Source organism: Scyliorhinus canicula, chromosome 14 (genome assembly GCF_902713615.1).
Source record: "Scyliorhinus canicula chromosome 14, sScyCan1.1, whole genome shotgun sequence".
Lineage (NCBI taxonomy): Eukaryota > Metazoa > Chordata > Chondrichthyes > Carcharhiniformes > Scyliorhinidae > Scyliorhinus > Scyliorhinus canicula.
This window is the reverse complement of record NC_052159.1, coordinates 18,981,272-18,987,271: the sequence shown is the minus strand read 5'-3', so window position 1 is coordinate 18,987,271 and position 6,000 is coordinate 18,981,272. Positions and strand designations below refer to the sequence as shown.

At 49.0% G+C, this 6,000-nt stretch overlaps 1 long non-coding RNA gene across 3 annotated transcripts in view; it reads right to left on the bottom strand.

The window, feature by feature from the left end:
• Positions 1-329: 329 nt before the first annotated feature.
• The window catches only part of LOC119977577, an 86,537-nt gene continuing 80,866 nt past the window's right edge, over positions 330-6,000 (bottom strand). For all 3 annotated transcript variants that reach the window (XR_005463224.1, XR_005463226.1, XR_005463225.1), the window contains one exon: positions 330-638. This is a non-coding gene — a long non-coding RNA (uncharacterized LOC119977577). The remainder of the gene's footprint in view (positions 639-6,000) is intronic.

The window sequence follows — 6,000 nt, the reverse complement described above, 5'->3', positions numbered from 1 at the left end:
AGTAAGTAAATGGCAGACTTGTTAAGTGCATTGGTGTAACCATTTAACAATGGAGGAAGTGAACAAAATATCAGCAGTATAAGAGAAAACAAAAATAAGTCAAAAGGAGGAATCTGATAGATTTAATATAATGAATGGTAGCACGGTAGCATAGTGGTTAGAATAATTGCTTCACGGCTCCAGGTTCGATTCCCGGCTTGGGTCGTCGTCTATGCGGAGTCTGAACGTTCTCCCCGTGTCTGCGTGGGTTTCCTCCGGGTGCTCCGTTTTCCTCCCACAGTCCAAAGATGTGCAGGTTAGGTGGATTGGCCGTGCTAAATTGCCCTTACTGTCCAAAATTTCCCTTAGTGTTGGGTGGGGTTACTGGTTTATGGGGATAGGGTGGAGGTGTTAACCTTGGGTAGGGTGCTCTTTCCAGGAGCCGGTGCAGACTCAATGGGACTGTTCTCGGGAAGGATTGAACATCAGCTGGAACTCCCAATGAGAAATTGCAAATGGCTCCGTCTCGTGCATGTCCATTTTTCTCCCAGGACCCAGTGGCTCCAATCAAAATAAACCTTCATCGAAGGCTCCTTTTGAGATTATCCCAAAGGCGACATTTTGATTTTCACGGGATACGTTTTGGTTTTCAGCGGCTCCTGGAAAGCAAAACCTTCATGAAAGGATATTGAAGAAATAAGAAGCTTGGTACCAGGCAGGCTGCCAGGAATCCAATAACAATTAAAACATTTTCATTCATTCAACACCTACCACCACGCCCCCTACCCCCCGACTCCCCACCCGCTAACCCCCCTCCTCCAGTGGCTGAAGCTAAAGCAAACTCAAGGCCTGGAAAGCCAGGCTGTTCTGGATCAGCTAGATTGCCAACATTTTCCACACATCAACACTTCTTTAAAAAGGAAAATGAAACAGAAGCGCACACACAAGAACAGCCAAAAGCGGTTTGCCGCGGGTTCTCCGTAGGCGGAGGGTGCAAACAACAGGAAACCCAGTTGACAGCGGCTTGACTGGAAGATCCCGCAGCCGGCCATAAGCCATAGGAACAGAATTAGTCCATTCAGCCCATTGAGTCTGCTCTGCCATTCAAACATGGCTGATATGTTTCTCGTTCTCATCCCCATTCTCCTGCCTTCTCCCCACAACCCCTGATCCCCTTATTAATCAAGAACCGATCTATCTCTGTCTAAAAGACACTCAGTGATTTGACCTCCACAGCCTTCTGCGGTAAAGAGTTCCACAGATTCACCACCCTCTGGCTGAAGAAATTCCTCCTCATCTCAGTTTTTAAGGCCAGTGGGCTGCCTCCACGGCCGCGAAATAGGCCGCGGGGGATGAAAATCCCACTTCCTGGGTGGGATTCTCCTTTCCGGGGACTACTAAATCCCCACGCCGACGGGAAATCCGGCGCGAACTACTCCGGCATCAACAGCCTACGGAAGTGTGGAATTCTCTGCACTTCCGGGGGCTAGGTGGACGGCGGATGGGTTGGTGACCCGCCAGCCGGCGCCGAAGGGACCGTGCGAGTTTGTTCTTGCGCCAAAGGGCCGGCGTGTTCTCGCGCATGCACGGAACCACGGGCGTGTTTTGGCACATGCACGGCACAGGCCCTCCCGCAGATCGGTGGGCACCAATTGCAGGCCTGGCCACCGTGAGCCCACCCCCACCCCGGGGACGGATCTCCCGTGCTCCCCCCACCTCCCCCCCCCCCCCCCCCCCACGCCGAGGATCGCCCCCACAGACCTACCTGCCAGGTCCCGCCGTGTGGGACCATGCCTGACCCACGCTGGCGGGACTGGCCAAAAACAGATGGCCGCTCGGCCCATCGGGGCCCGGATAATCGCCGGGGGGGGGGGGGCGGGTGCCGCTGCCAATGGCCCCTGAGCGGCGTGGTGTGAATCCTGCCCCGCCGGGGAATACGGCAGCTGGCGTCAGAGCGGCGGGGTGGGATTCGCACCCCCCCCCCCCCCCCCCCCCCGCGGATTCTCCGACCCGGCGGTGGGCCGGAGAATACCGCTGCCTATCTCTGGAGGAACAACAAGAGTGGGTGACACCTGTGATTGGAGGAGCAACTTCCCCAATGAACAGGAAATGATTTACGACAGCACACATCAGAATGAATTAGCTCAAGTGCGTTATGTTTAATCATTGACTGACTGCATTGATGCTTTGAGGCAAGGGTAGAGCTGATGCCAGTCTAAATCACGATGGGTCCCATACAAACACCCGCCGCAAATATTTTCAGATCGTGCTTAGTGGGGTAGGCGGTGGCATTTTGCATTGCATGGCACACAACCCTGGCAGTCAGATAGCGCCCGACGATGGTCTCCTGACACTGACCCTGAGCATCGCGACCTGGCACTGACTTCCTCTGAACCAGAAAATCAATCATTGTCCTCGGGCAGGCTAAAGTGTCTCAAATGAGAGTTGTCTTCAAAGTTTAATCTTCCTCAAACCCCGCACGGTGTTTTAAATTGAACTTTGACCTCAAGTCTCCATCAGAGGTCAAGGGGCCACAATCCCAACGACCTGACCCGAGGTGTTCGGAGCCTCAATGATCTCTTCCTCCTCAGAAGCTGACTGGCCCGCTCTGCATTTGCAGGACTTTCCTTTTTGTTTAAATTTCTGTTCAATGACATTCGTGACAATAATGTAGACTCTTTGTCAATGCATTGGGGAAGAGTTGGGAGGGGATAAACGTCCAGCTTCACCACCCGGGGTGTTAAGACCCGCTATTATAGAGCTCGTCCGAACTCCATAGTATTGGTTTCAACTCGTTTGTCCACAGTACCACCAAGCCATTTGATCATCCCTGCTGAACGTCAGTTAAACCGTATTAGTTAATTCCAAAACTAGCGAGCACAAATAGAAGGCAGTCACTGATGAATCCAACAAATAAATCAGGATAAACGGCTTTACCCAGATAGTGGTTAAAATGGGGAAACCTGCTGCTCAACGTAGCAAAGAGCATAGGTGCATTTAAGGGGAACCTAGACAAGTAACATGAGGGAGAAAGGACGAGAAGGATATGTTGATAGAATGATTCATAGTCGGACTGGCGGAGGTGTGTTTGGAACGTAAACACCTGCCAATACCTGCTGGGCCAAATGGCCTGTTCCTGTGTTATAATTTCTCTGCGATTCTATGCATTTTTCTCAGCATACCTATCGCAAAAGTCTCACTATATTGCATTCAACAACTTTTGCAATGATGCCCGAATCTCGGATGCATTTTGGTCAACTTTAATGGGCGCTGACCACTCAGCAGATTAACATGCGCAAAATAAATCAGCGGTAAAAGTCCTTTATTATTTCGCAGCAGGATTTGAAGGCATTTTATCGAACGTTCCTGTGCACCTTAGCTTCACCCTGCCCTCCGAAGGATCGCATTCCAAACCCTTGCTCGTTAAATAATTCCATTTGGTCCCCACTGTTATCGCTGCATTTCTTTGTGTTCATCATTAAGCCTAATTAGCCAATCAAAACATTAGCCTGGCCGCGGACGACAAAGATTGAGGAATGGGCTGATATTATCATGCCTATAATTAGAGACATCAGTGTTTCTGGTGTATGGGATGTTGATGTAAGACACATGGGTTGTGGGCACTGGTAGTGATTAAAGTACAATGAGAAAATGAACGAATGCTAAAAGCAATTTTATCTTCACCCTATTTATACTGTAACACATGGACATGTTTCCAGCACTGACAGAGTGGCTGTACATTTCACAATAATGAGGGAAATACTCCATTAGTTCCTGTTCTCTACAAGGGCAATCGGAGATCCGATGAATTGGGATAAGGGAAAAAGAGAGTTCCATTTAACTAACATCCACCAGAGCAGATCATGCAGTCGATTGCACCATGTTAATTGTTATGGACCTGGGGATATATTCCTGCTGGTTCCTTGTCTCGTGATGCGTAGTGATGTCAGCAGAATGTTTGCAGGGGCTTTGATTGCATGAGAAACACCCTTAATAAACCTCTCATCATGTTTTACAAGATTCCATAACTCAGGCTGGTTCAGCACAGTGGGCTAAACAGCTGGCTTGTAATGCAGAACAATACCAGCAGCGCGGGTTTAATTCCCGTACCGACCTCCCCGAACAGGCACCGGAATGTGGCGACTAGGGGCTTTTCACAATAACTTCATTGAAGCCTATTTGTCACAATAAGTGATTATTATATTATTATTATTATTATACCTCCTCTCTCTGCGGCAACAATACTTAGAAATTGTGTTATTCCTCCAATTGTTCTGAAGTTGAAACCATCATTGTTGTGTCTGGAATTCACTGTTCCAGTGCTCTGCTGGCTGGGCTCCCACCTTACACCCTCCCTGTAAACTGAGCTCATCCTAAAACTCTGCTGCTCCTATCCTAACTCGCACTAAATCCTATCCACCCAACATTCCCATGATCACTCACCCACACTGACCCTCAGCCCGGCAACGTCTCCGTTTTTACACACACTAAACACATTAAAGAAGCTACCCCCTATGGACAAGCCCTCCATATACACATGATATGCTCTGACGTGGAGGAACAAAACAGACATCAACAGACGCTGAAAGATGCCCTTGTACAAATGGCATATGGCGCTCGATTCATCGATCGACAGTTCCAACTCGCCACAGCAAAAACCGCACTGACCTCCTCAGAAGGCAAACACAGGACACAACCGACAGAGTACCCTTCATCGTCCAGTAGTTCCCCGGAGCAGAGAAACTACAACATCTTCTTCGCAGCCTTCAACACATCATCGATGAAGACGAACATCTGGCCAAGGTCATGCCCACACCCCCACTATTTGCCTTCAAACAACCGCGCAACCCCAAACAGACAATTGTTTGCAGCAAACTACCCAGCCTTCAGAAGAACAGCGACCACGACACCACACAACCCTGCCATGGCAACATCTGCAAAACATGCCAGATCGTCAACATGGGTATCACCATTACACATGATAACACCAACCACCAGGTATGCGGTACATACTCGTGCGACTTAGCCAACGTTGTCTACTTCACACGCTGCAGGAAAGGATGTCCCGAGACATGGTACATTGGTGAGATCATGCAGACGCTGCGACAACGGATGAATGTGCATCACGCAACAATCACCAGTTAGGAATGTTCCCGTCCAGTCGGGGAACACTTCAGCAGTCAAGGGCATTCAGCCTCTGATCTTTGGGTATGCGTTCTCCAAGGCGGCCTTCAGGACGCGCGACAACGCAGACTTTGCCGAGCAGAAACTTACAGCCAAGTTCCGCACACATGAGTGCGGCCTCAACCGGGACCTTGGATTCACGTCACATTACATTCACCCCCACCATCTGGCCTGGGCTTGCAAAATCCTACCAACTGTCCTGGCTTGAGACAATTCACACCTCTTTAACCTGTGAATATCCCTCTCTCCAGTTGCACAGTCTCGACCTGTACAGACTTAATTACCTGCAAAGACTCGCATTCAAAGTATCGTCTTGCATCATTGGCTTTGTCTATATATATGTTTCTGGAACCCACCTCTTCATTCACCTGAGGAAGGAGCAGTGCTCCGAAAGCTAGTGATTCGAAACAAACCTGTTGGACTTTAAGCTGGTGTTGTAGGACTTCTTACTGTGTCCATTTTTAAAGTCTCATCTTTCTTTACACATTGTTCCATGGTCTCACCCCTCGCTATCTCTGTGACCTCCTCCAGCCCTACAATCTCCAAAAATCCTGCACTTCTCCAAACCTGGAATATCCATAATTTTCTTTGCTCCACCATTGGTGACTATGTCTTCAGCTACCCAAACCCAAGATTATAGAATTATTAATATCACTTTGTAATGGCTTGTTGGCAAATATCTGATATTGACCCTGTCAAGACATTTGACTATTTTAAACATAAGTTGTTGTTCTTCATAGAATTTACAGTGCAGAAGGAGGCCATTAAGCCCATCGAGTCTGCACCGGCTCTTGGAAAGAGCACCCTACCCAAGGTCAACAACTCCACCCTATCCCC